Genomic DNA, 20,549 nt, shown 5'->3' with positions numbered 1-20,549 from the left:
GATTGCTACTCTGCTATAAATCCTCCGAGTACTATGTGGTGTCAGCATTACTGATCCAGGGATGACACCGGAGCACAGAGATCAGACTGTTTGAGGTCTGGTCGCTACAGAGATGGTATCAGAGCACACGCTGACTGTAGGACATGACCACTAAGCTAAAGAGCTAGATCACTACTCACTCTCTTCTCTTCTGACTTCTCATCTTTTCTACTCTTTAGGATGGCGGATGCAAGGAACAAGTTCACACAACCAGATGAAGATACACCCTTTGGACGCCACTTGAAGGAAGTCACTAGATACCTGAACATAGGAGTACCAAGCTTCACGGGAATCTACAACGCCAATTTACCTGAAGAAGAGCGCTGGATGATTCAAGTTCAAGTTCCAGGAAGGACGTTCATGCTAGTCACTGAGCCCATAGAGTTTTCTTTTGATGCACCAACTTGGAGTCTAGGAAAGAGTATGGCAGCTCACATCGCCATGGGACGCATTGGAGAAGTCTACCGCAAGGATCTCAAGGATACTGTCTATCAGATTTGTGGGCACCGAGATGAACACTGGGAGATGATTAGCACCAGGAAGGATAGATCAATCGCAGCTTTGTCCAGGAGTTAAACCAGCACATTCGACGATAGGAGAATCAGATGTGCGCCGACATGATAGATCTGAAGAAGGCTAAGACTAGAATCAAGGAACTAGAGGAAGAACTCAAGGCTACACGTGAAGATTATGAAGAAGAAATTGAATTATTGGTGGATAAGAATGCCGACCTAACTATGAAGATAGCGGTATTTATGGGAGGCCCTATGCCCATAGATGAAGACGAAGAACCCAAGGAGATTAGCCCGGAAGACTACATCATCATTGACGGCATCGACTCGGAACAAGATAGTAGCGATGATGACTATGTTGATGAAGCAGGAGCAGATATCATGGAGTCTACAACCGTAGAATATTTCTAGTAGACCACCTCATCAGTAGTAGTAGTCCACCATGTAAATATAGTAGTCCGAGCACTTTGCGATAGTTAGATCGATTGTATGCCTTTGTTTGATTGATTGAAGTGAATTGTGTGCTTTTTCCTCATGTGCATATGGGTAGTGTTTTCTCTTTAGACCCCCTATATTCTTATATCTCGTCTTTTCTAAAACCCTCAGATGCCTCCCAGACGTGACCCCGGATTTTCCATTCCGCCAGAGCTCCCCCAGTTGATCCAGCAGCAGAACACCTTAATGCAGTTGCTAGTTCAGAATCAGAATCAGGGGAACAATAACAACAACCCACCACCACCACCACCTGTTGACCACTTAGCCCGTTTTCTTAGGCTGAATCCGCCAGTGTTTTCCAGTAGCACCGAGCCGATAGTAGCAGATGATTGGCTCCGCAAGATAGCTAGGGAGTTGACCACAACAGGATGCACAGATGTGGAGAAGGTTAAGTTTGCCGCACATCAGTTAGAAGGACCCGCAACATCCTGGTGGGAGAATTTCACAACCACCTTCCCAGTCGACACTGTCACATGGGACCAGTTTCAGCAGGCTTTTCGTACTGCCCATGTTTCAGCAGGAGCAATGGCCATGAAGAAGCGTGAGTTTCGTAACTTGCGCCAAGGAGGACGGACAGTTGGCCAGTATGTGGAGGAGTTTAGTAAGCTAGCACGTTATGCCCCAGATGACGTTGCTACGGATGCAGCTAAGCATGAGAAGTTTCTGTAAGGACTGAATGATGAGTTGAGTATGCAGTTGATGGTAGCCACCTTCAACAACTACCAGGAGTTGGTAGACCGTGCTCTTATGATTGAAGGGAAGCAGCAGCAAATTGAGAACTGCAAGAGGAAGTATGGACAAGGAAAGTATAATTCAGGAGCTCAGCAGAAGCCACGTTTTACCCCTAGGCCGGGAGGACATTTTCAGGATACCCATGGAGTAGGTAGCTCGCACAATCACAATGGCACCAAGAATGGTAATGGGAATGGAGGAAGCAATGGACAGAACCGCAACACCCCATCAACCCCAGCTAAGAAGGACTTGAGCCATGTCACTTGTTATAAGTGTTCGAAGCCAGGACATTATGCAAATGAATGTCCTGAAGGCCAAAACGGCAATGGAAGCTCTGGAAAGAAGCCGAACCCTTTCAACAGGGGACAGGTGAACCATGTTAGCGTGGAGAAGGTTGAAGCTCAGCCCGATGCAGTAATAGGTAAGTTTTTGGTTAAGTCAATTACTGCACTCGTTCTTTTTGATACTGGTGCATCGCATTCATACATATCAAGGGGATTTGTGGATAAGTATAACCTACCAACCCAAGCCCTTAGGTCACCCATGTTAGTAACCTCGCCAGGAGCAGAATATGTGGCTAGTCTATGGTGTGATCGGTTACCATTAAGGATTGGTAACTATGTTTTTCCCTCAGACCTAATAGTATTGGAATCTCAAGGATTGGATGTGATATTAGGCATGGATTGGTTATCAAAGTATGAAGGGAATATTGAGTGTGCTAGTAAGTCAATTTTGCTTACCACACAAGAAGGGAGAAGGATCAAGTATGTATCCCGGCATGTACCAAAGAGGACACAAGTAAATTGCCTAACAGGAGTTGTGTAGGAGGAAGTACCAGTGGTAAAGGATTTTCCTAATGTATTTCCCGAAGAGTTGCCAGGCATGCCACCGGATAGAGACATTGAGTTTTTGATTGAGCTATTGCCAGGCACTGGGCCAATATCAAAGAGACCATATAGGATGCCAGCAAAGGATTTGGTGGAAATTAAGAAGCAGATTAAGGAGTTACTGGATAAGGGATATATTCGCCCAAGTTCTTCGCCTTGGGGATCGCCAGTACTTCTAGTGGAGAAGAAGGATGGATCGTTAAGAATGGTTGTTGATTATCGAGGATTGAACGAAGTAACGATCAAGAACAAGTACCCACTACCAATGATCAACGATCTATTTGATCGGTTGCAAGGAGCTAAAGTGTTTTCCAAGATCGATTTGCGATCAGGATACCACCAGTTGAAGATTCGAGAACAGGATATACCTAAGACAGCATTCACCACAAGATATGGACTATATGAGTATACCGTTGTCATTTGGACTGACTAACGCACCTGCCTATTTTATGAACATGATGAACAAAGTGTTTATGGAGTTTTTGGATAAGTTCGTCGTGGTTTTCATTGATGATATTCTGGTTTATTCGAAGAATGAAGAGGAGCATAAGGAGCATTTGCGTTTGGTACTTGGAAAGCTCAGAGAACATTAGTTATATGCCAAGTTCAGCAAATGTGAGTTTTGGTTGAAGGAAGTAGGATTCCTCGGACACGTTATATCTGGAGAAGGTATAGCAGTAGATCCCGCTAAAGTTGAAACCGTGACCAAGTGGGAAGCACCAACAACAGTTGGAGAGATCCGGAGTTTTCTGGGACTCGCAGTATACTACCGGAGATTTATTGAGAATTTCTCAAAGATTGCAAAGCCTATGACGGAGTTGCTGAAGAAGGATACTAAGTTCAAATGGACTGAGGAGTGTGAGGCTAGTTTCCAGGAGTTGAAGAAACGCTTGGTTACCTCACCAGTGTTGATTTTGCCAGATCAAACCAAGGATTATGAGGTGTATTGCGACGCTTCACGTCGAGGACTTGGAGCAGTGCTTATGCAGGAAGGGAGAGTTGTTTCATATGCTTCAAGACAACTGAAGCCTCACGAATTGAATTATGCTACGGATGATTTGGAGTTAGCAGCCGTAGTGCATGCATTGAAGACATGGAGACATTTCCTCATTGGAAATCATTGTGAGGTGTACACGGATCACAAGAGTTTGAAGTACATTTTCACATAGAAGGAGTTGAATCTCAGACAAAGGAGATGGTTGGAGCTTATCAAAGATTATGATATGAAATTGCATTATCATCCCGGGAAGGCTAATGTAGTAGCTGACGCATTAAGCCGCAAGAGCCATGTCAATACGTTAATGACGGGAGAAATACCCAAGGAGTTAGTAGAAAATCTTCGTGAACTATGTTTGGAAATAGTTCCGAGAGGCTATGTAGCAGCATTGGAAATTCAGACAACTTTGATGGACAGAATCAGGGAAGCTCAGAAAACTGACAAAGAGATTGCCGCTATAAAGGAGAAACTGAGCAAAGGAAAAGCTAAAGGATTTCGTGAGGATGAGCACGACACCCTATGGTTTGAAGACCGTGTTTATGTACCCAATGACCCGGAGATCAGAAAGTTGATTCTGCAAGAGGCACATGATTCACCGTATTCGATTCACCCAGGAAATACCAAGATGTATTTGGATTTGAAGGATATTTTCTGGTGGACCGGAATGAAGAAGGATATTGCGGAGTATGTAGCAGTTTGTGACGTATGTCAGAGAGTAAAGGCAGAGCATCAGAAGCCAGCAGGATTGTTGCAACCATTGCCGATACCCGAATGGAAGTGGGATAAGCTAGGCATGGATTTTATCACGGGATTGCCCAGGACTCGTTCAGGCTATGACTCGATTTGGGTTGTAGTCGATCGATTGACGAAAGTAGCACATTTCATCCAGTAAAGACCACTTACACCAGTGCTAAGTTGGCAATGATATACATGATCAGGATCGTATGTTCGCATGGAGTTCCGAGGAGCATCGTATCAGATAGAGCAACCCAGTTTACCTCAAAGTTCTGGAAGCAGTTGCATGAGACTTTAGGTACTAGGCTAGAATTTAGTACAGCTTATCATCCGCAGACAGATGGACAGACCGAGAGAGTCAATCAGATTTTGGAGGATATGCTGAGAGCTTGTGCGCTAGATTATGGATCTAGTTGGGACGATAATTTGCCATATGCAGAGTTCTCTCACAATAATAGCTATCAGACCAGTTTGAAGATGGCCCCTTTCGAAGCTTTGTACGGAAGGAGGTGCAGGACACCGTTGTCATGGGACGATGTTGGAGACCGCCAGTTGTTTGGACCAAATTTGATTAAGGAGTCTGAACAGAAGGTGAAGTTGATTCGCGATAGGCTCAAGGTAGCCCAGTCCAGGCAGAAGAGCTACGCAGATTCTAAACGCAAGGAGACAGTTTACGAAGTCGGAGATAGAGCTTATCTTCGAGTATCCCCACTTCGAGGGATTAAGCGCTTTGTTGTTAAGGGGAAGTTAGCACCATGATTTGTAGGACCATATCGAGTTTTGGAGCGTATGGGAGAAGTGGCCTACAAGTTGGAATTGCCAGAAGGATTGACAGGAGTTCATGATGTGTTCCACATTTCTCAGTTGAAAAAGTGTCACGCGGAGATGGCTGACATACCTTTGAGAGACACAGTGCCATTGGAAGCAATTCAGTTGGATAACAATTTGACCTATGAGGAAAAACCAGTCAAGATTCTTGAGTTTGCCAGCCGAGTTACTCGCAGCAAGGTTATCAAGTTTTGCAAAGTTCAGTGGAGCCACCACACGGACTGCAAACGGCCAAGTAATTGGTATCATCCTCAATTCCTGAGCTGGCACATGAGCTTGTCTTGAAATGTTTTGACAACCTTCACATTTACTAACCAAATCCTCTGCATCAGCATGAGTCATCAGCCGATAGAACCCATGATGAAAAGCCTTAGACACGAGAGACTTAGAGCCGGCATGATAGCCACACTCTCCTTCATGAATCTCTCATAGAATCTCATAGCCCTCCTTAGGAGAAACACAATGTTGAAAAGCCCCTGTGACACTGCATCGTGCAACTCTCCATTGACAATAGTCATTGACTTAGACTGCCGGGTTATCTGCCTGGCCAAAGTGTCATCCTTAGGTAACTCACCTCAGGTCATATAAGCCAAATACAGAAATCTCCAATCAGGAATAGCATGAAGAGCCGCCACCAACTGCGCCTCCGGTTCAGGAACAACAAGATCTTCCTCCATAGGAAATTTAACTGAAGGATTATGCAAAATATCAAGGAAAATATTAGGTGGCACCGGCTTACACTGGGACCCTAGCTGGCTTAAAGCATCAGCTGCCTCACTTTTCCTGCGATCAACATGTTCCACTTGATAACCTTTGAAATGACAGCAATAGCATCAACCTCTCAGCGATAAGCCGCCATGAGTGGATCTTTGGAATCCCAAGTTCCCGAAACTTGCTGAGCCACCAAATCTGGGTCGCCAAAGCACCTCACCAGGCTTAGATTCATCTCGTTAGCCATCCGAAGACCATGGAGAAAGGCTTCATACTCGGCTGCATTGTTAGTACAAGGGAACATCAACCTCAAGACATACCAAATTTTATCACCTCGTGGGAAGTCAAAATAACTTCAGGCCCCGAGCCTTCCAACTGCCTGGATCAATCGAAGTGAATAGTCCAATATGTGCTATCTGGCGTCTCCTCAGGCATCTGCAACTCTGTCCAGTCATTGATGAAATCCACAAGTGCTTGAGACTTGATGGATGTCCGACGCATATACTTCAAACCATGGGGTCCAAGCTCAATGGCCCACTTGGCTACCCGACCTGTGGCCTCTCTGTTTTGAATAATATCCCCTAAAGGAGCAAAACTGACCACAGTGATGGGATGACCAAAGAAATACTGATTCAGCTTACGACTAGCCATGAACACCCCATACACCAGCTTCTGCCAATGTGGATACCTCTGCTTGGATTCAATGAGTACCTCACTATTTCGTGGAATTGTCATGGCAGATGTACTAGAAGAAGGACTTAGTCGTAGAGCCATCGCAACTAGGTTAGCTTAAAGGGGTTAAACGGGACAAAGAACACAGGGAGTTTATACTGGTTTGGCCCCTTGCGGTGAAGGTAAAGGCCTACTCTAGTTTTAGGTGGTATTGCTTGGGTTTCGATTATCAGGGAGCGAATACGCTTGACCTAGTTCTCGATCTCTTGTTTCTTGTCTCGAACCGCCGACGGGTCATCCCTTTATATACACAGGTTGACACCCAGCGGCTCATGGAGTCCTGATCGGCTCATACACAACGTGTCCGGCTCGGTGACTAACTACACATGCCTTACAATACAAGTCATACATACATGGTGGTTTACACATGTGGGCTTTAAGTCATCTCTGGGCTTTGGGCCTTCAATAAACCTACTTCGTGAACCGTCATCTTCAACATCTTCATGGGCTTTGTATTTTATGAACTGCCAGCGGTATGACCCGGCCCCTCGTGGGCGGGTCATACCCAATAGTTATATCCCCAACATTAGGCCCCAGGTTGATGTGAACTTGTTCATATCAATCTTTCAACACTTAGGAAAATCCTTCTTCGTCTGCGCTTGCAAGATCTTGTAACCCGCCATGATGACATCTCCTAGGATTGCCATAACCCGCCGTGACATCACCTGTCATTAATATTATGCAAAGCCCAAATCTCGACATATGCATACCCTCTTTTTCTAATAAGTTTCCTGAAAATCGAGGCGTCTGTGCTGTTGCATATCCATTTTTCAGCCTCCTCGATTCCTGCACATTTTTTACTTATCATTTCGTTGTTATAAATAGGTCCAGGGGTCCCTTTCACTTTCCCCTTGCCTTCTCGTCTCCATCTTCTTCCTCGCGTCGCTTTAGCACCCGACCTCTGCCGCCACCGTCGACTCTCGCCACTGCCTCGACAACGGCCACTGCATCAACCTAATTTGATCAGAGTTTAACCGCGCACCTTCGTTCTTCAACAGCTCTGGTGAGTTCTCCTCCTTTCCTTTCTCCTAGATCCCGGTAGTGTTTCCATGAGTTTGTTGGAGTTCATCCTCGTTCTTTGTTGTAGCTTGTAACTTTTGATTCAACTTAGTACCCTCCTGTGCGGTAGTAGTCGTGGTACTCATCTTTGTTATTAGGACATCTCCCTTGCGTAAGAAAACCAATCTGGACACATGAACTGCTTGCGTACTGCAACTTAGGTCAAAATACTTTCCATTCTCTGAAGTGACGTAGATCCAAAATTGTAGCATCAATCTGTGAAATCTGTTTTTCCAACACTTAGCAATTTTCCCATTATCAAATTTGTGAAGTCAATATTTGTACGGGCGGCTTAACTCAGAAACTGTAGCCCACCAGGTACCATTAGTCCCCTCTTAAGCTGCCAATAGTTTATCTTTGTACCTTCAGTGCCATCCTCCGGTTTAACATCTATGCATGCTTCATTATCTTTTACTTTTAAGCCGCCAGCCGGCTTAACCATGTAATCTTAAACCGGCATAATCTTTCTTTTAGATCATCAAAAAAATGGCTAAGACATATACCTCGTGCAACTGGGTCCAATCCTAGGTCACTGAAGAAGACCTGAACAACTTTGTTGCTACTCGCGCTCTAGCTAAGAAAGAAAATATCCACTGAAGGGTTCCTGGTGAAGAAAACCCTCCTACACCCAAGGACGGAGAAGTAATTGTCTTCACTGACCAACTGAGCCGGGGGTTCAGCCCGCCTGGCTCAAAAAATTTCTGCGACGTGCTTCATTTCTTCCAACTTCACCCTCAAGATATTGGGCCCAACTCTGTATCCAATATTTGCAATTTCCAAGTTTTCTGTGAAGCCTATCTTCAAGAAGAACCCACAGTTGAATTGTTCGGAGAATTTTACTATTTAAACATTTAGACAGAGTTTACTAACGGGCCCAGCTTGGAACTTGGTGGGATCTCAATTTAGAAGAGGAAAGAAGTCAACTTTCCCTACGCCAAGCCGCTGAGTCACCCCAAAGATTGGAACCAAACTTGGTTCTATTGCAAAGAGACTTCTCCATCATACGAGAATCCTCTACCGGGTTACCGTGACCACCGGCTTAGCAACACACATCTGCTTCCCCCAAAAATAAACGCAAAGGAGTGGGCAAAATATGCACCAACCTTTTCAAAGCTTGGAGCCTTCATTGCTAATGGCTTAACCGATGTTGACTTTGTTCGGTGCTGGGTGTCATGGAGTATCTTGCCATTAAGCCGTCACCCCGGCTTAATGTGTGAATATACTGGCGACTTACAAGATCCCCAGTGCCACTGTGACATTCAACTTACTAATGCAGAAATTACAGAAGCCACCAGGAAATTGCTGAACGAGCCTGCAAAGGAATGCAGTAAAACAAGACTTAGTCATTTATGTACCTTCAACAATCTGTCAGCCGTAAGTGTTGCACGCCTTTCGCTCAATCATGTTTGCAACAGTTATCCATACTTATAATCTTTTTTGACTTCCACAGGCTGATTCCCCATTTTGGAAGAAGAAACCTCAAGATAAGCCGGCCAAACTGGCTCGTACTAAAATCAAAGTCACCAAAAGGCCTTCCAAGAAGAAAACCACCGAGACCACCGGCTTAAACATTGATGATGACGCCGATGACGATGAATCAGAGGTAGAACTTGATTCACTTGGCTCATTTTTTATACATCTCATTGACAGCGACTGTTATCAAGACGATGCAGAAGCCAGCTGTGCAGGCGACGCAGAGGTAATTATTCTTTCATCCGTCTTAGAACCTTTGCCAACACAGAAATCCCGACAAGCAAGCCGAAAAGTAAGCCTTTCTCACCCTCTAGCTCACTTGGATCCCAACTTTCTTTTGAAGAAACAGCAACACAAAGCTCGCCACACCACCCGACATAGTGGTGGTGTGATTACTTCTTCTAGCTTACAAAAAAACCGGCTCGCACACGCCGCCCAGAGGTCTTACATATTTCTAATATACTTTATCCCAAGGAGGGTTATTTCCGACAACCTCTTAACCCGTCTAATTCAAACTACCAGGGGACTTCCCATTCCTCCTCTAGTGAGTCAACAGGAACTCAAATCCCAGCTTTTAAGACTGTACCTGGGTAAGAGTATATTCAGTCATTGAAACCTTATGCCTGCTTATTATATTGACCTCTTTATACTTCTTATTTTCAGGGGCCAGGCCAAACCCAGCAAAAAGGCAAAGCTGAATAAGCCGGTCGACGATGCCAATCCGTCTAAGCCGAAGCAACAACAACCAGAACTTTCTCACCCAATTGATGAAGATATTATTGATGATCCGCCACCTCAAGACCATGAAGTCTTTGCAGATCGTATGGATGCTGAGCCGGCCATCTCTAAGCCGCCAAGCCCAGTTAAGCTTCTCGAGGAAAAAACTAACGATGTAGTCGTCACTGGGTTTGGTTTTACAGTGCCGTGTCACCCCACTGTCTTGTCTAAGCACGACGCCAAAGAAGAAATTTCTGCTGAAGATAAAGTCAAGTGGAAGGTAGACTTAGAGAGCTACGCCCAATTCAGCACCCAAGACATCCACTCTGGTTATCTGAACCGTATGTACACCAGCCGTGACTTTGAAGCTGGCTTGGTTAATTTGATGAAGGAACGCTATAAGGTAATTCAATCACCATTCTCTTTCATAATTACGTGTCTATTAGCCGCCAAGTCTATAGGATATGATAGAATTTTGAGTATGATGTAGACTTTCCAGTTACATAAAGAATCGCACATCATCACCAGTAGCCCCCAAGGGCCGGCTTAAATCATCATGTTAAGCCGGAACTTTAAATAGTAGTAATGAACTTTGCATCCGTAGCCCCCAAGGGTCGGTTTAACTAGCATGTTGAGTCGAGCCTTTAAGTAACAAAAATCAACTTCGCCTCAGTAGCCCCCAAGGGCCGGCTTAATCAATGATGAATAAGTCGAGACTAACCATCCTGTTTGAAGTCATCAATCTAATTTGTAGTCTTTATAAACCGGATACATCATTCGTCCGGGTCAGTCGATGATTCTGTCTTTAACAAAGAGCGACATGCATTAGCCCCCAAGTGCCAAGTATAATACTTGTATTGTGCTTGGGACTCCAAAAAATTCTTAAGAGCAATATACATTAGCCCACAAGTGCCAAGGAAAATACTTGTATTGTGCTTGGGACTTTAATCAATAATCATACTCATGATATCTGTCCATGCTTATACCACAGGCCGAACTTTCTGAGAAGGACTCGCAGCTCAATGATCTGAAGGCCAATATAAATACTCAACAATATGAAACATCCAAGGCCCGATCAGAATTGAGGACTTCTTTGGAAAACATTGAGCAGCTCAAGCAGAACTTCAATACTGACAAAGATGTTTGGGAAACTGAAAAGGCGGCTCTACTGAAAAGAACAGAAGAAGCTGAAGCCGCTCTTAAACCGGTGACTGATGAACTATCCGGCTTAAGGCAGCAAGTCAATGACATGTCATTGGCTATCTTTGGTAAGTTTTAATCCCAATTCCATTCATCCCAATGAATCTGCTATAAGTTGCGCTGGCTTATTAATAAATGAACTGACATAGGCTCTCGAAGTGTCAATTTGGGCTCAGACATGCGCGTGCGGTTGAAGGCTATCTACACTCTTGTAGAACAACTATATACTGGTGCTCAACGGACCATTGATGCTGCTCTGCACAAAAAACGGCCGCCTACTCTTATCAATGAGACATTGGAGAGGTTATTAGTGGTGCCCAAAAGGATTGAAGAGCTGAAACGAGCCTCTGCCAGAGCCGGCGCTTTAACTGCCCTAAGCCGGGCTAAAGCATGGCAAGCGGATCTTGACCCGGAGGATTTGGCCAATGGTTGCCCAAGTGTAAATGAAGATGGGACGCCCTTCAGTGCAGATGATTTTGCAGATATAGTAAGATCAATGCGTCTGTTAGCAACCCGGCTGGCTGAAGATACCAATCTATTACAGTATCAGGCGGCTTATGATGCTGATAATAAGAAGGTGTAGGCACCAATTCATTAGGAGATAGATCTCATCCCGCCAATTCATAAGCATACCTTCGCTCCCGACATTGATCCATCAAACCTTATTGATGACGTAGTTGTGTTTAGAGCATTGACCGGTATCAACTGGGCTACGCCTGACTTCTAGCTGATGGATAATCAAGGAGAGAAGAAGAAGAAGAAGAAGAAGAAGAAGAAGAAGAAGAAGAAGAAGACCCGGAAGCTTCAACCCATCAGGAATCATGAACCGGCTTATGCACCATAAAGCTTTGATACTTGCATCGTGAAAACACTTATCCTTCTTGGGCCATTGTATGCCTTGTATTAGGCTAGTTAAACGTTTGATCTGTTGTGCCATCGTGCGCATTTTTATTTTGCATGATATTGTTGATCTGCCATTTGAGGATCTGCCACTTGTGCTCATGATTGCATCAACTATGTGGACCAGATTTATTATTTTACCTGCACACAAACAGAGCACAAGTACCCTGGCGGTTTACCCCAGGGCGGGTCATAATGTCGTATAAAAACCACTGGTGACTAAAGCAGTCCATAACCAGGGCCGGTTCAATCATAACCTTATATAGACATAACAAAATATCATACCTGTGATATTTACTTACACTGCTTGTTTATCATAACTGTGCAGGAAGGGTTACAACCCAAAGGATGGAGCGTACAATGCCCTTTTTCATTGACATATACCGTCATCTTACAACACCGTATGCAGCAGGGGTAACATCCCAAAACTTAGAGCACAGTGCTTCCAAGCATATAAGATCATCATACACTGACGGCTTATAGTCCAAAGCCTGACCGGGTTAATAAACTCCGGATAGGTTCATATATGCACTATAAGGCATCATAGCCCTCACTGGTGCTCAAACATGTCACAAAAGATGATCTTCAAAATTATTCAAGTCAAATATAAATCAAAAGACAAAAACAAGTCTTTCATAGGCTGCCAAACCTTTTAAATCAAGTGCTTTCAAAGGGCTGCACAGCCACTGAGTTAAACCTTCACTCAACCTTATAAGTCGGACCTCACATGACCAATCGTCGTTTTAACTTTGACAAGTTCAGGGTCTGTATAAGATTGACTTGTGAAAACTACGGCGGGTCATTCCTGTCAATCTGGGCGGAGTGGCAGACTTAAAAGGCACGATAACTCAAGTTTTTAGGTGAATACACCTAGCTTCCAAGCCTATTACAAGGGTCATAAAAACTCTTATCCATTGAACAAAGAGCCCCCAAGTAATATGTTATTCCAGACGTATAAGCCGGAATAATAGGGTAATAACAGCTATGCTCAAGCTGCAGGAAGCCCCCAAGTATATAGTAATCATGGCATACAAACAGGATCAAAAGGGTACACATAGCTATGATCAATGAGCAGGAAGCCCCCAAGTATTTAGTAATCATGGCGTACAAGCCAGATCAAAAGGGTACACATAGCTATCCTAAATGAGCAGGAAGCCCCCAAGTGACCATATGAAGTGACAATAAAGACTCGCTATTCTCAAAATGAAACGACAGATGCCCTGAATTATCAGGGATGTCGGCTTTATTATATTCATTATAATATATACATTGTCAAGATATGTACATCATAAGAGCCAGTGGCTCAGGTGTAATAAGGCCGAAGATGAGGAATATTCCATGGCCGGCGGGTCTCTTCCTCCGACGTGCGTGAGTCCTTGTGGTCTCGAACATCGATAAGGTAGTATGACCCATTGTTCAAATTTTTGCTGACCACAAAGGGTCCTTCCCAAGGTGGGGATAGTTTATGCATATCAGTTTGATCCTGGATAAGCCGGAGCACCAAGTCGCCTTCTTGAAAGGTTCTGGTTTTAACCCGGCAGCTATGATAACGACGTAAATCCTGCTGGTAAATTGTCGAACGAGCCGCCACAAGGTCACGCTCCTCATCCAACAGGTCAAGTGCATCCTCACGTGCTTTTTCATTATCAGCTTCAACATTCCTCTAACGTGCGTGAGTCCTTGTGGTCTCGAACATCGATAAGGTAGTATGACCCATTGTTCAGATTTTTGCTGACCACAAAGGGCCCTTCCCAAGGTGGGGATAGTTTATGCATATCAGTTTGATCCTAGATAAGCCGGAGCACCAAATCGCCTTCTTGAAAGGTTCTGGTTTTAACCCGGCGGCTATGATAATGGTGTAAATCCTGCTGGTAAATTGCAGAACGAGCCGCCGCAAGGTCACGCTCCTCATCCAATAGGTCAAGTGCATCCTCGCGTGCTTTTTCATTATCAGCTTCAACATAAGCCGCCACACAGGGTGAATCATGACGGATGCCACTAGGGAGAACCGCCTCTGCTCCATAAACCATGAAGAAAGGCGTGTAACTCATACATCTATTGGGGGTAGTATTGATACTCCATAGCACTGAGGGTAACTCCTCCACCCAACAACCCGGCGTCCTCTGCAAAGGGACCATGAGCCGGGGCTTGATGCCTCGCAAAATCTCTTGATTGCCTCTCTCAGCCTGACCATTGGACAGGTGGTGAGCCACTGATGATACATCAAGTCGAATATGCTCTCGTTGACAAAATTCTTCATGGCACCTTTGGACAGATTAGTGCCATTATCAGTTATAATGATGTGGGTAAAGCCAAAACGGAAAATCACCTTTTTGATGAATTGAACCGTTGTCGCCGCGTCACAGTTGCGAATTGGCTCCGCTTCAACCCACTTTGCAATTGTCAACCGCCACCAAAAGGTGGGTCCTTTTATCCTTGGACCTTTTGAAAGGCCCAACCATATCAAGCCCACATACTGCAAATGGCCAAGCAATTGGGATCATCCTCAATTCCTGAGCCGACAAATGAGCTGGCCGTGAAAATTTCTGACAACCATCACATTTACTGACCAAATCCTCTGCATTGGCATGAGCCGTCAGCCAATAAAACCCATGATGAAAAGCCTTTGCTACAAGAGACTTAGAGCCAGCAGGATGACCACAATCTCCTTCATGAAGCTCTTGTAGAATCTCACAGACTTCCTCAGGAGAAACACAACGTTGAAACGCCCCTGTGACACTGCGATGATGCAACTCTCCATTGACAATAGTCATTGACTTAGAACGCCGGGTTATTTGCTTGGCCAAAGTTTCATCTTCAAGTAACTTGCCCTGGGTCATATAAGCCAAATATGGGACTGTCCAATCAGGGATAACAAGAAGAGCTACCACCAATTGCGCTTCCGGGTCAGGAATAGCTAGATCTTCCTTCGTAGGCAGTTTGACTGAAGGGTTATGCAGAATATCCAGGAAAGTGTTAGGTGGCACCGGCTTACGTTGGGCCCTAACCGGCTCAAAGCATCAGCCGCCTCATTTTTCCTGCGATCAACATGTTCAGCTTGATAGCCTTTAAAGTGACTGGCAATAGCATCAACCTCTTGGCAATAAGCCGCCATAAGTGGATCCTTAGAATCCCAAGTGCCAGAAACTTGCTGAGCTACCATATCTGAGTCGTCGAAACACCTCACCCGGCTTAAGTTCATCTCCTTAGCCATCCGAAGACCATGGAGTAAGGCCTCATACTCAGCTGCATTGTTAGTACAAGGAAACATCAACCATAGGACGTAAGAAAATTTATCACCTTGTCGGGAGGTCACGACAACTCCAGCCCCCGAGCCCTCCAACTGATTGGATCCATCAAAGTGAATAGTCCAATATGTGTTATCCGGCTTCTCCTTAGGTATCTGCGGCTCTGTCCAATCGTTTATGAAATCCACAAGTGCTTGAGATTTTATGGCTGTTCGAGGCATATACTTCAACCCATGAGGTCCAAGCTTAATGGCCCACTTGGCTACCCGACATGTGGCCTCTGTATTTTGAATAATATCCCCTAGAGGAGCAGAACTAACCACAGTGATCGAATGACCCAGAAAATATTGCTTGAGTTTTCGTCTAGCCATGAACACCCCATATACAAGCTTTTGCCAATGCGGATACCTCTGCTTGGACTCAATAAGCACCTCACTGATGTAGTAAACCGGCCGCTGAACCGGATGCTCCTTGCCTGATTCCTTCCTTTCCACCACAATGGCTACACTAACATCTCGACTATTGGCAGCCACAAATAGCAACAGAGGCTCTTTATTAATGGGAGCAGCAAGAACCGGTGACTCAGCCAATTATTTCTTCAAAGCCTCAAATGCTTGGTTAGCAGCATCACTCTAGACAAAGTGATCTGTTTTCTTCATCAACTGGTATAGACGGATAGCCTTCTCACCCAACCGGCTTATGAACCGGCTTAAGGCTGCAATACGACCCGCCAGACACTGAACATCATTTATACACACCGGTTTAGCTAGAGAGGTGATAGCCTTTATTTTCTCTGGGTTAGCTTCAATACCTCATTCTGAAACTAGAAAACCCAAGAGCTTGCCTGCTGGCACACCAAAAACACACTTGCCCGGCTTAAGCATCATCTTGTAGACCCGGAGATTGTCAAAGGTCTCCCTCAAATCATCTATCAGGGTTTCCTTCCTCCTGGACTTCACCACAATATCATCCACATAAGCATGAACATTGCACCCAATTTGATCATGAAGGCAATTTGTGTTGGAAATATGCCCTAGAGGCAATAATAAATTAGTTATTATTATATTTCCTTGTTCATGATAATCGTTTATTATCCATGCTAGAATTGTATTGATAGGAAACTCAGATACATGTGTGGATACATAGACAACACCATGTCCCTAGTAAGCCTCTAGTTGACTAGTTCGTTGATCAATAGATGGTTACGGTTTCCTGACCATGTACATTGGATATCGTTGATAATGGGATCACCTCATTAGGAGAATGATGTGATTGACAAGACCCAATCCTAAGCCTAGCACAAGATCGTGTAGTTCGTATGCTAAAGCTTTTCTAATGTCAAGTATCATTTCCTTAGACCATGAGATTGTGCAACTCTCAGATACCATAGGAATACTTTGGGTGTACCAAACGTCACAACGTAACTGGGTGGCTATAAAGGTGCACTACATGTATCTCCGAAAGTGTATGTTGGGTTGGCACAAATCGAGACTGGGATTTGTCACTCCGTGTGACGGAGAGGTATCTCTGGGCCCACTCGGTAGGACATCATTATAATGTGCACAATGTGATCAAGGAGTTGATCATGGGATGATGTGTTACGGAACGAGTAAAGAGACTTGCCGGTAACGAGATTGAACAAGGTATCAGGATACCGACGATCGAATGTCGGGCAAGTAATATACCGGTAGACAAAGGGAATTGTATGAGGTATTGATTGAATCCTTGACATCGTGGTTCATCCGATGATATCATCGTGGATATGTGGGAGCCAACATGGGTATCCAGATCCTGCTATTGGTTATTGACCGGAGAGTTGTCTCGGCCATGTCTGCATGACTCCCGAGCCGTAGGGTCTACACACTTAAGGTTTGATGACGCTAGGGTTATAGGGAAAGTATGTATGCGGTTTCCGAATGTTGTTCGGAGCCCCGGATGAGATCCCGGATGTCACGAGGAGTTCCGGAATGGTCCGGAGGTAAAGATTGATATATAGGAAGTGAGGATTTGGCCACCGGAAGTGTTCCGGGCATCACCGGTAATGTACCGGGACCACCGGAAGGGTCCGGGGGTCCACCGGGAGGGGCCACCAGCCCCGGAGGCTTGCGTGGGCCATAAGTGGGAAGGGACCAGCCCCTATGTGGGCTGGGGCGCCTCCCACCAAGGCCCAAGGCGCCCTCAAGAGGAGAGGGGGCAAACCCTAGGCACAGATGGGCCCTAAGGCCCACCCTAGGTGCGCCCCCCTCTCTCTCCCCCCTTGGCCGCCTCCCAGATGGGATCTGGGGGCTGCCGTCACCCCTAGGGAGGGAACCCTAGGTGGAGGCGCAGCCCCTCCCCTCCCCCTATATATACTTGATGTATGGGGGCTGCCCAACAGATGATTTGATCTCCCTCTTGGCGCAAACCTACCTCTCTCCCTCCTCGTCTCTCGCAGTGCTTGGAGAAGCCCTACTGGAGTACCGCGCTCCTCCACCACCACCACGCCGTCGTGCTGCTGCTGGACGGAGTCTTCCCCAACCTCTCCTTCTCCCCTTGCTGGATGAAGGCGTGGGAGATGTCACCGGGCTGCACGTGTGTTGAATGCGGAGGCGCCGTTGTTCGGCGCTTAGATCGGAATCAACCACGATCTGAATCGCTACTAGTACGACTCCTTCATCCGCATTCTTGTAATGCTTCCGCATCGCAATCTACAAGGGTATGTAGATGCACTCCCCTCTCCCTCGTTGCTAGAGGACTCCATAGATTGATCTTGGTGATGCGTAGAAAATTTTGAAATTCTGCTACGATCCCTAACAGTGGCATCATGAGCTAGGTCTATGCGTAGTTTCTATGCACGAGTAGAACACAAGTCGTTATGGGCGTTGATTTTGTCAATTTACTTGCCGTTACTAGTCTTATATTGATTCGGCGGCATCATGGGATGAAGCGGCCTGGACCGACCTTACACGTACTCTTACGTGTGACAGGTTCCACCGACTGACATGCACTAGTTGCATAAGGTGGCTAGCGGGTGTCTATCTCTCCCACTTTAGTCGGATCGGATTTGATGAAAAGGGTCCTTATGAAGGGTAAATAGAAATTGGCATATCACGTTGTGGTTTTGGCGTAGGTAAGAAACATTCTTGCTAAGAAACCTATAGCAGCCACGTAAAATTTGCAACAACAATTAGAGGATGTCTAACTTGTTTTTGTAGAATATGTCGTGTGATGTGATATGGCCAAAAGGATGTGATGAATGATATATGTGATGTATGAGATTGATCATGTTCTTGTAATAGGAATCATGACTTGCATGTTGATGAGTATGACAACCGGCAGGAGCCATAGGAGTTGTCTTGATTTATTTATGACCTGCATGTCAACATAAACGTCATGTAATTACTTTACTTTATTGCTAAACTGTTAGCCATAGTAGTAGAAGTAATAGATGACGAGACAACTTCATGAAGACACGATGATGGAGATCATGGTGTCATGCCGGTGACGATGATGATCATGGCGCCCCGAAGATGGAGATCAAAAGGAGCAAGATGATATTGGCCAATCATGTCACTATTTGATTGCATGTGATGTTTATCATGTTTTACATCTTATTTTCTTAGAACGACGGTAGCTTAAATAAGATGATCCCTCGCAATAATTTCAAGAAAGTGTTCCCCCTAACTGTGCACCGTTGCAAAGGTTCGTTGTTTCGAAGCACCACGTGATGATCGGGTGTGATAGATTCTAACGTTCGAATACAACGGGTGTAAGCCAGATTTACACACGCAATACACTTAGGTTGACTTGACGAGCCTAGCATGTACAGACATGGCCTCGGAACACGGAAGACCGAAAGGTCGAACATGAGTCGTATAGAAGATACGATCAACATGAAGATGTTCACCGACGATGACTAGTCCGTCTCACGTGATGATCGGACACGGCCTAGTTGACTCAGATCATGTATCACTTAGATGACTAGAGGGATGTCTATCTGAGTGGGAGTTCATTATATAATTTGATTAGATGAACTTATTTATCATGAACTATAGTCTAAGTTGTCTTTGCAAAAAGGTTGTAGATCAATAGCTCGCGTTGTAGCTCCCTGTTTCAATACGTTCCTAGAGAAAGATTAAGTTGAAAGATATTGTAAGCAATGATGTGGACTAGGTCCGTAGTCCGAGGAGTGTCCTCACTTGTACACAAAAGGCTTACGTCTTTGATGCACCGCTTGATGTGCAAACCCCTACAACGTCATCTGTGGATGTTGTGAACACCTGACAGACACGTCCTGATGACTACTTGATAGTTTAGTGAACCATACTTTACAGCTTAGAATCGGGATTCCAATGACGTTTTGAACGCCATAAGACATATGAGATGTTCCAAGAGCTGAAATTGGGATTTCAGGCTCATGCCCGTGTTGAGAGGTATGAGACCTCTGACAAGTTCTTTTGCCAACAAGATGGAGGAGAATAGCTCAGCTAGTGAGCATGTGCTCAGAATGTCTGGGTGCTACAATCACTTAAATCAAGTGGGAGTTAAACTTCCAGATAAGATAGTGATTGATAGAGTTCTCTAGTCACTATCACTAAGCTACTAGATCTTCGTGATGAACTATGACATGCAAGGGATGGAAATGATCCCGGAGCTGTTCGCGGTGCTTAAGACCGCAACAAGTAGAAATCAAGAAGGAGCATCAAGTGTTGATGGTTTAACAAGACCACTGGTTTCAAGAAGGGCAAGGGCTAGAAGGGAAACTTCATGAATGGCAAACTAGTTGCCGCTCCAGTGAAGGAACCCAAGGTTGAACCCAAACCCGAGACTAAGTGCTTCTATTGTAAGGGGAACGGTCACTGGTAGCGGAACTACCCCAAATGCATGGTAGATAAGAAGGCTGGCAACTTCAACAAAGTATACACGTGTTATTAATGTGTACCTCACTAGTACTCCTGGTAGCACCTGGGTATTGGATATCGGTTCAGTTGCTATTATTGGTGACTTGAAGCAAAAGCTACGGACTAAACAGAGACTGGCTAAGGGAGAGGTGACGATGTGTGTTGGAAGTGTTTCCAAAGTTGATGAGATCACCATCGCACGCTCCATCTGCCTTTGGGATTAGTATTGAACCTAGATAAATGTTATCAGGTGTCTACGTTGAGCATGAATATGATTAGATCATGTTCATTGCAATACGGTCATTCATTTAAGTTAGAGAATAATGGTTATTCTGTTTACATGAATGATACCTTTCATGGTCATGCACCCTATGTGAATGGTTCATTGAATCTCGGTCGTGGTA

Source organism: Triticum aestivum, chromosome 3A (genome assembly GCF_018294505.1).
Source record: "Triticum aestivum cultivar Chinese Spring chromosome 3A, IWGSC CS RefSeq v2.1, whole genome shotgun sequence".
Taxonomy (NCBI): Eukaryota; Viridiplantae; Streptophyta; class Magnoliopsida; order Poales; family Poaceae; genus Triticum; species Triticum aestivum.
The sequence above is the reverse complement of the archived record's forward strand: the minus strand, read 5'-3'. Positions refer to the sequence as shown.